The sequence below is a fragment of the Pteropus medius genome, unplaced genomic scaffold (genome assembly GCF_902729225.1).
Source record: "Pteropus medius unplaced genomic scaffold, Ma_sr-lr_union100, whole genome shotgun sequence".
NCBI lineage: Eukaryota > Metazoa > Chordata > Mammalia > Chiroptera > Pteropodidae > Pteropus > Pteropus medius.
In genome coordinates this window covers 4116831-4127310 of record NW_024342466.1, presented here as the reverse complement: position 1 = coordinate 4127310, position 10480 = coordinate 4116831, and the positions used below count along the sequence as shown (strand labels likewise).

The 10480-nt window shown below is 47.3% G+C and overlaps 1 long non-coding RNA gene across 1 annotated transcript in view; it reads left to right on the top strand.

Moving 5' to 3' along the window:
- Positions 1-7278, top strand: part of LOC120601250 (uncharacterized) — a 10717-nt gene extending 3439 nt beyond the window's left edge. Inside the window, exon 3 of the long non-coding RNA XR_005652411.1 lies at positions 6186-7278. This is a non-coding gene — a long non-coding RNA (uncharacterized LOC120601250). The remainder of the gene's footprint in view (positions 1-6185) is intronic.
- Positions 7279-10480: the final 3202 nt, after the last annotated feature.

Here is a 10480-nt window from a genome sequence, read left to right as displayed (position 1 = left end):
CCACAAAACGGGGGTGGTGATTGTGCCTTCCTGGGCAAGAGTGCGTGAGCTATTCAAAAGCAAGCACTTTGCAAACTCTGCCTCATGATGCACATGCCGGGGAGGGCCCCGGTCACTGGTGAGAGCCGGGGCAGGGGTCTGCAGGCCATCTGCCAGCTGCCCCTCTGTGTTCCCCTGTGGCCTGTCCAGCTGGAGCCTCCAGTCAGCTCAGCTCTGGCCAGGCCTGCCCAGCCTCAGGCTGCCCTCAGGTCACCCTGGTCGAGAGTCCCAGCCCTTGGGCTTGAGTCTGGCCAGCTCGCGGTCCCCAGACCCCGCCGCATGTGCCAGGCCAGTGATGGGTTCTGCTGGGCCCCGTCCCTGCGCTCAGACTGGTGGCTGGTGCCTGGTCCCCACCACATCTTGGCAGCCCCGGGTCGCGCAGGGAACCTGTCGCTCTTGCTGAGGTTCCTGGCTGCTCTGCGTGCGTGTGGGCCTAACGGTCTGGAGACTGTGAGCCTCGCTCCTGCCCAGGACTGTGCCCAGACAGCGGGTTCTCACACGATTCACACCCTCCCTGATGGCACTTTGTCTTACTCTTCCCCAGACCCAAAGGAGGGCATGGTCTCCACTTTGGACGGGACCTGAGACTCTCAGGGCATGGAACAAAGGAGAACTCGGAACACAGGAACGTTCCGTCCAGCGGTGAAGGCAGAAAGGCTGCGTCCAAAGAGGGCTTAGGAGGTTGAAAAATCTCAGTTTTAGGGAAGGTTCGCGGAAGCTGAAGAGAAAGTGTGAGTACAGGTGAGCAAGGCCTGCAGTGGAGGGGCTGGGAGGGCGTGCCTACAGGGTCCACGGGGACCAGGTGGGCAGGGGAGCCTCAGCCGGACGGGGGACTCCGTGGGTATGGGATCCAGAGTCCACCGCGGGGAAACCGTCCCACACAGGTCACTTGGGGCCTGGACCTGCTCAGCCAGCTGAACACAGTTGGGAAGAAAAGGGTCCTGGCTGGGCCAGCCGGACACCAACCGGCGAGCTTAGAGCAAGTCCTTCCCTTAGCTTTCCCATCTTGGCCGCAGCTTCCCCATATGTAAAACCAGCTTTCAATCCATCCCCTAAGGTTGCTCTGGCGTTGGCTCTGGAACCCACCGCGATGCAGCTCCAGCCCGCAGAGGCCCCCGAGGTTTGGCCCCACTTCAGGGTCCGGCTCTGGATTCTGCAGGCCTATCTCTGCCTTAGCCTGTCTTCGGCTCTGGATGCAAGGCTGGACACGCCCCTCCGTTGCTATGGCAGCGGCGTTGCCCGGCAGCGCAAGGGCCCCGGAGTTAGGCTCCCAGGGAGTTACCACGGCAACGAGGCGGCACCTTCCAGGGGCGAGGCTTCGAAGGGGGCGGGTCCCTCGAAGGGGCGGGGCCTCCTATGGGGCGGGGCTCCGTGTCCAGCAGAAGTTCCAGACAGCAGAGCCTGCTTCCCAGGATCCCAGCCTGATCCCTGCCAGGGTGGTGGACGCCGGCGGAGGGTCCCGGTGGGGCGGGGTCCTCGGGCTGCGGGAGAGACTGAGGCTGGACAACCTCTTTCGCAACCTACGAGGCGTTCACCTGGACTCCCAGAGGGCTCCCACCCAGCTCTGCAGCCCGCTGCTCCATGATCCTGCGGCAGGCAGGCCAGCCTCACCCCACCGCGCCCCTAACCGTCCAGTTGTCACTTCTGTTCGGGTAACCTGTCCTTTCCCACTTTTTATTTATTTATTTTTTCGTCTCTGGTGTTCTGCAGATTTGGTTTTATTTTTCCTATTTGAAATCATGTTCGTTGCTCACTGAGTATTTGTCTGCAATTCTGGAAAATCTAATATTTCTTCAGATATAGTTTCAATATCTGTCTAGTCCTCCTCCTGGAATTTTAGGGGTTGCTCTCAAGCTCCAGCCAGGGGCTTCCTTGGTTTTTCTGCTGCTCTGGCCACGTGTAGACCTGGGTTCCCGCCAGACAGGAGCCGGGGGGCCTGTTTTTCTTCTCACCTTCACTCACATGGCTCTAGCAGGTCCAGGCCTCAAGGGTGACCCATCGGACAATAAATATTTACTCTCAGAAATTTATCTCTATGTCGTGTCAGGTGGGATCCAAATTTATATATTTCCCACAGTGTCCTACACCAGTTATGGCATCATCTGTTTTCCTCAGATTATTTGAAACGATAGTTCTATCATAAGCTTTTGATCTATTTCTTTTTCAATACTGACATCTTTTTAATTTTTTAAATTTTCAATTATTAGTTGCCATACAATATTATATTAGTTTCAGGTGTATAACATAGTGATGAAACATTTATATAACTTACAAAGTGATCACCCTGATAAATCCAGTACCCACCTGACACCATACCTAGTTATTACAATATCATTGACTACATTCCCTGGGTTGTACCCTACACCCCTGACTATTTTGTAACTACCAATTCATACTTCTTAATCCCTTTCCTTTTTTCATCCACCCTAATCCTCTCCCATCTGGCAAGTCTCAAAGTGTTCTCTGTATCTATGAGTTTGTGCTTTATTGGTTTATTTTGTTCTTTGGATTCGATATGTAAGTGGAATTATATGATATTTGTCTTTCTCTGTCTGACTACACTCAGCACAATACCCTCTAGGTCCATCCGTGTTGTCACAGATGGCAAGGCTTCATTCTTTCAATGGCTGAGTAACATTCCATTGTATATGTAATGTTATCCATCATCCACTGATGGGTATTGCATTGTATGTACAGACATTCTTTATCCATTGATGGACATCCAGGTAGGCTCTGTATCTCGGCTGTTGTAAACATACAGATGCACATGTCCCTTCAAAGTAATGTTTTGGGTCTCTTAGATAAATGTCCAGAAATGGGATTGCTGAGTCCTTTTTTTCTCTCTTGTTATAGCTTTTGTTTTAAAGTTTATTTTGTCTGATATAAGTATTGCTATCCCAGATTTTTTTTCATTTCTATTTTCATGAAATACCTTTTTTGATGTCTTAACTTTCAGTCTGTGTGCGTCTTTTGATGAATTGAGTCCCTTGTACTCAGCATATGAAAGGGTCATGTTTTCTTATCCATTCAGCCACCCTATCTTTTGATTGGAGCACATAATCCATTTACATTCAAAGTTGTTGTTAATAGATATGTAGTTATTGCCATTTTATTATTCATATTTTTATCTTTTTTCTTCTTTTTTTTTTTAAAGAAGTCCCTCCAACATTTCTTGTAATACTCGCTTGGTGGTGATGAATTCCTTTTGCATTTTCTTGTCTGGGAAGCTCTTTATCTGTCCTTGATTCTAAATAACAGCTTTGCTGGGTAGAGTCATCTTGGTCGTAGGTCCTTGCTTTTCATCACTTTGAATATTTCCTGCCAACGCCTTCTGGCCTGCAAAGTTTCTGTTGAGAAATTTGCCGACAGTCTTATGGGAGCTCCCTTATAGGTAACTAACTGCTTTTCTCTTGCTGTTTTTAAGATTCTCTCTTTGTTTTTAAGCTTTGACATTTTAATTATGATGTGTCTTGGTGTGGGCTTCTTTGGGTTCATCTTGTTTGGGACTTTGTGCTTCCTGGGCTTTTATATCTATTTCCTTCTCCAGGTTAGGGGACTTTTCAGTCATTATTTCTTCAAATAGGTTTTCGATTCCTTGCCCTCTCTCTTCTCCTTCTGGCCTCCCTATGATTCATTTTTTTGATTCCTTTTTTTTGTCGCTGTCCTGATTGGATGTTTTCTGCTTTCTTATCTTCTAAATCACTGATTCGATCCTCTGCTTTGTCTAATCTACTGTTGATTCCTTCTAACGTCTTCTTCATTTTCAACTGGTTGCCTTTTATGTCTTCTATCTCCATTTTAGCGTTTCCTATCTCTTTGTTAAAGTTCTCACTGAGCTCATCTACTCTTCCCCTAAATTCACTGAGCACCCTTATCACTGGAGTTTTGAACTTTGCATCTGGCAGGTGGCTCGTCTCCATTTTCTTTAGTTCTTTTTCTGAAGTTTTGCTCTGTTCTTTCATTTTAGACATGTTTTTTGTCTCCCCACTTTGGCTGCTTTCCTGTGTTTGTTCGTCTGTATTAGATAGGGCTCCTAAGTCTTCCAGTCTTAGTAAAGTGGCCTTACGTAGTGAGTGTCCTGTGGGCCCCAGTGGTGCAGTCCTCCCTGGTCACGTGAGCCAGGTGCCCGAGGTGTGTCCCTTGTGTGTGCCCTCCTGTTGTAGTTGAGCCTTGGTTGCTGTTTACATGTCATTGGGAAGGATTGACCCTCAAGCAGATTGGCCGTGAGAACTGGCTAGTGAGAGGCTGACCCTGCGGAGCAGAATTCACGTCAGCGGGGCTCTGGTGCCTGCCCTGTCTGCCTTTTGGGTACGTCCTCCTCCGATGCAGCCCTGGGTGGTGCTCCAGCCCTTGTTGAAGAAGGCCACTGGGTGTGCTGGGCCAAGGGCCTCCTGGGAGCGGCCCAGCTGCAGGCCAAGTTCAATTGCAACCTGTGTACTGCCCAGGCCACCTGGTAAGAGTCATCAGGCAATCCGCAGATGGCCATCACCCATGCTGGGCTTGGATGTGCCTTGAGAGGCCAAGCCAGGAACTGAGGCCAGCTGCTGCTACTGCTTGAGGCTGCTTGGCAAGAGGTACAGGGCACACTGAGCCCAAATCTGATTGGAGTTTGTGAACCTTTTGAGATTTTGGGAAAGTTTGCAGCATGAACCAAGACAGGCTATTAGTATGGAAAGAACACTGGAAGTGGCTTTGGTAGTGCTGTACATTGGGAGGGGTGGGGTCTCGGGGAATCACCTGGACAGGGCAAATGGTGTCAGCCAGGTTGATGGAGACTCAGAGATGGCGGCCACCTGCATCTGCATGCCAGGAGCAGGGAGGGCTCAACGAAGGACCAATGGCCTCTACCAGTACTTCTGTCTGGGAGAAAGCTGCTCCTTCAGCCAGACAACCCTGTTCCTCTCCATATGCCCCTGGTGCCTTTTGAGCTGTGGCCCCAGTGCTGGAGCTCAGAGCAGGGGAGTCTGTCAGCGGTAAGTTCACATGAGGGCCCTTTGAGAGGATGCCTGGGACTCCCGCGGCCCTCTGTCCCACTCAGTCACCATCCCCACTGGTTTTCACAGCCAGAGGTTGCAGGGACTTCTCTTCTCGGCACTGGAACACTGGTCTGGCAGCCTGGTGTGGGGCTGGGACACCTTGCTCCTCCAGGGGGACCTCGGTAGCCAAGAAGTCTCTCCTGAGTCTCAAGCACCACACAAATGGATGTGGGACCGGCCCATTTCACGTCTCTGCCCTCCTACCAGTCTCAGGTGGCCTCTTCTGTGTGTCTCTAGTTGTAGGACTTCTGTTCAGCCAGACCTCAGGCAGCTCCCATGGTGGCTGTTCTGTATTTTAGTTGTGATTTTGATGTAGTCGCGATAGAAGGCATGCACAGTAGTGACTCCCTGCTCCCTGTCTGGACCAGAAGAGACTGATACCTTTTTAATCATTAGGATTTCATAATGTTTTAACATCTAATGAGGCAGATCCTTCTTGTTCTTCTTCTTTTTCAGTTTTCCTGACCAGTCTTGCATGTCTGTTTTTCCATGTGAACCTCTCCTGCTATTTTAATTGAGATTATATCAAATGTGTAGTTTCAATTTAGGGAAAACTGGACCTTTTATAATACCGCTTCTTCCTTTCCAAGAGGATGCTGTGCATTTCCATTCATTTACCACTTTTCAGTGGATTTTCAGTTTTTCTATATAATTTCTTTATAAAGGAGAAACCTGCACATTTCTTGTTATTCTGGGCATTTTCCCTTTCTTCGCCCTGCTGTGATTACACTCCTCCATCACAGGCTCCACCTGGTTATTGTTTGTTTTGATGGCAACTGTTGCCTCCTCAGCGATAATTTTTCTTACCTGCCCCTAACTTACTGTTTCTCATAGTTTTTCTAGGTGGACAATCACATCGTCTATAAGTAATAATTTTCTTTCTTCCTTTCCAGAATTTTTACTTTTTTTCTCATTTGTAATTGCAACTGCTGATATTTCTAAATAAAACGGATGGGGCAGTGCACGTCCCTCCCTATGCTGGGGACCTTTTTGTTGCTTTGCCATTACAGCTGTTGTTTGCTTACCACACCCAGCCCCGGTTTCAGCATGTCACACATGAACCCTCACCGCCACTGTATGAGGTTGGTCTTGTTCTCATCCCATTTGCAGGAGAGGTGACAGGCAGAGGGACTAATGAACTTGCCTGGAGTCACACAGCTGATGAGAGTGTAGCTGGAGTCTGATCCTGGCTGCGCGCTGATGACTCACACGCTGAGACCCCGCTGGGCTTCTGTTTCCTCAAGTGAAGGACAAAACCATCTTTCCCCAAAGGGTTCAGTTGTTCGCTTATTAACCAGAAATGGATGGCCCCTTGGTCTAACGCCTTTGCAGCTGATACCATCCTATTTCTTTTTATCTCGTGGCTTACTAGCATGGTAGATTATGCACCGTCTCTACTATTGAACCACACTTGCATTCCAGAGAAAAAGAATTTCGTCATGGCGTAGGATCATTTTCTTGTTATTTAAATTGCAAGCTGTGCATGGCTTCTCCTGTACCCTACCCCTCAGTCCCTGGTCTCCAGGGGTGGCCTCCTCTCCACACTGGAAGGAGGTGAAAGAGGTTTGTCGTGGGCATTTCTGAAACATGGGTTTGATCATTTTCTGAGGGCCGCACGTGAGGAGATCCCTTGACCTTGGTTCTGAACTCATCAAATTTACTGTTTTTTTCTTTATTTGTGGGGGAAATATCCACAATTTCACCTCCCACTCATCTTTCCAGGGGCGGTGTGGGGTCCACGAGGGACGAAGCCTTTGACTTGCACATTAACAGACCAACAGGACACATCTGAAGTATGACTTTTCGAACCAGGGCAGTCACGGCAAGCAGGTTGGAGCCCATGGCCGAAAGGAGATGCCGAAACGAGAATCAGAATGTGGCTTAAAAAGAGACAGCAGACCCAAAATGGAGGCACTTGTGCTAAGTCCATCTCTCCCAACCTAACAGCCTCTCCCAAGAACGTAACTTTAACGGTCAGCCTGGAATTTCCTGGTCAGCGCCAGTGAGGTAACCCTTCCATCTCCAACAAGGGTGCCCAGAGCCTGAAGCCACCCACTCACTCTCTGTGAGAAACATCCTCTGCTGCCCCCTTTCTGTCTATAAAAACCTCCCCCTTTCTGCAGCTCGGAGAGCTTCTTGCATCTGCTGGATGGGATGCTGCCTGAGGCCTGAATCTCTGAATAAAGCCAGTTCGATCTTTAAATTTGCTTCGTTCGATTTTTGTTGTTTAACTGTGGATTGGAAGAACTGAGGAGGGTGTGCCGTTGCGGGGCTAAAATGTGAAGATTTGAGTGTCAGTCCAGTCATTTCGATGGGAGGGGGACATTGAATCTTGTCGCCACCCAGAAGGCAATGGGAGAGGAGAGTTAGAAAGTAAAGAGACGGGTGAGCGGACAGAGGGTGGAAGGGCCAGCATGCAGACTCGAGGCGTCCCGCACTAATAAAGTTATTACGACAGGGAAGAAAAACATTTGAAAGACAGTGGAGATAAATTTTCTAGAATTGAAGAGAAATAAACTCAAACTGAAAGAGTTCACGAACTATGAAACAGAAGAGATACAGAAAAATGCACATCATTAGAAAGTTCTAGAAACATCCTAAGAGAAAGAACATGGAACAAGAACCTAATGGATGCTGGACTTCTCAACAGCGTACAAGGAGATCACAAAGTAATATTTTTAAAGTAGCGAAGGAAACAAACTTTGCACCTAGACTTTTACATACAGCCGAATTGAAAGTATAATAAAAGTATTCTCAAGCATCCGAGATTTCAGAATGTTTTCACCCCGCCCACATTAATGATATTTTGTATTTCGTAAGTAACACAAATTCAGGAGAGGCATCTAGAGGTATGGAAAATAAGATGACCAAACTTCCTAGAATGTATTTTAATTTTCTTAAAAACAAGGGCCAAAGAAAAGAAAAAGAGTATATTTTTAATAACTCAGAACTATAATTCTGGGCTACATCACCAGTGCCTGCGAGTGAGGATTATGTGACCAAGGTAAAATACTTGCACGTTAGGAGGAATATGTAACTACAGTGGATATACAGGGTAAATAACAAAGAAAAAGGATCTTAAATTAAGGGCAATAGTCACAAGAATAAAAATAAGAATAAGGATAAACCAGCAGAAGAAAACGCTAACCTCAAGGAGAAAGAAATGGGAAAAAATACAGTAAATGGAAATGTTTAGTAAGATGTCAAAACTAAGTCTCAGTAAAACAGTAATTATTATAATATGGAAGTAAATTAAATTGCAACGATAAGGTAGAAACATTAGATTAAAAAATTCCAACAATGGGTTGCCAAAAAATCTACACTTAAAATGATGCAAAGTTCGGAACAAAAAAGTTGGCAAAAGACATACCAGGCAAATATGAAACAAAGGACTGGGTTGACATCTTAATGCATGACACCGATTCAAGGCAAAAAAAATAACAACCGAGAAAACCCACCAACAAAAAAGGCCACTGCGTAGGTATTGGTGAAAGGGGCCACAGAATGATAATGCACATCCACCAACATCATTCAGACACCTGACTAGGCCTCAATAAACATCCAGTAACATCTGCTAGAATTTCAGGGAAAATAGATATGTCAACAATTGTAACTAGAGATTTTAATTAAAAAATAACAATTTAATAGCTTGAGCAGACAAAAATTAGCAGAATTGTCCAAATCCTGATTAAAATGATAATTTTGAATTATTAAATATAGACAGAACTCTTACATCCCTCAAACAGAGATGTGGCATATTTACAGAGACAGACAATGTGTTAGTTCCCAGAGAAGCCTCAATAAATTCCCGGAGCGAAATTCCATGCAGAGTGGGTTGCTATGTTCGGTTTATGCTTCTGAGGCCCCTTTGCCCCATGCTCTAAGAGACCACCCTGAATGGACCTCGCCGCTGGGCGCCCCTGCCCTTCAGCTATCCCTTGGGTTCAGCCAGATGGACCACCATCCGATCCTGGGAGGAGGGAGAGTGAGGTCCAGGGGTTTGATCTCTCCTGATGGACGCTCAGACTGGCTGCATCCTCAGCTGAGGCCTCTGCAGTTCTCAGGGACTGCTCCCTACCCCACGCCCCCTTCCCTGCAGTCAGGCCCATGTGTCACTCAGCCTTCGGTCCCTACCTCCTACCTACACCTTTGTAAATAGTACTTTTATCAAACGCTTCTCAAATGACCCAATTTGAGTGTGCCATCTGCTTTCCGCCGGAATCCTGACTGAATACAGACTTTGTTCTCAGACAACAGTGCAATTAAATTCGAGACTGGTAACAAAAAGTTATAATAAAAAGAAATACAACTGGAACGTAAATGACATTATTAAATAACCCATGGGTTTAAAAGGAGGTGATCAGGGACATTAAGAAGTATTTAAATCTGAATGATAATAAAAGCATTATATGTTCAAATTCGTGGCAGTGCTGTAGAAGGAATTTTGTAGCTTTAAATAGATCTATCGGAAAATTAGGAGGTTTAAAAATAAATCAATTTAGCTCAGGATGGAGTGACAGATCGAATCCGAAGAAGCAAGAGGGAACGAATCTAAGGACAGACCTGAGTGAAATAAAGGGAAAGATGAGATCAACACAACTGAAAGTTGGTCCTTTGAAAATGTTTCAATATATTGAAAGAGAAAAATGCAATAAAATACAAAATAAAAGGGAGAAATAAGTACACAAACAAATAATAGGCATAAGAATATGTTAGTAATTTTTAAACCTCGATGAAACATGTCATGACAATTTTGGCTCAGGAAGTGGCTTAGCCAGGTAAATCGGTGTGATGGATGCAGAAATGATAAAGGCACCCCCCCCCAGGCAGTTTAATTGTTTCTCGCAAAAGTTTGGAGGAAAAATACTTTATGCAGGTGGTTCCAGGAAATCCAAAGAGGAGGTGCTGTCCAAGAGGCTTTGAGAGGGCAGGGTGGTCTCCTGCAGAGGTGGAGGAGTCCAAGGCTCTTGTTCCTTTCAAGGCACGTGCCACACATGCTGCAAACCGAGTGGCCTCCCCCCTCAAGGGGCTCCGTGCGGATTAAGTGGTTCACCGAGCGATGCCCTGAGGGCAGCGCCTGGCACCTGCCGGGCGCTGGGGAGGCTTAGCCATTGTCGCTGAAGGCAGGGCCTGGGCTCCTGTGTCGTGGTGGCATGATGTCACCGCACCCACCGCAGTTCCGGTGGGTGAGCTGGCCAGCGGCTTTGTCGAAGTTATCCAGCTGTGGGCGGCGTGTGGAGGTTGGTGGCACCCACGGGGATGCCAGTCAGCCCCCGTGGCCGGGAGAGCAACTGGGGCAATTGACGAAGGCTGGTCTTTGCCAGTGTGGTCCCAGAGCGGCGTGTGGCTGGGTGGTCCAGGGAAGTTAGGGGGCAGAGACAGGGTGTGCGGATAGCGGGGGCGTG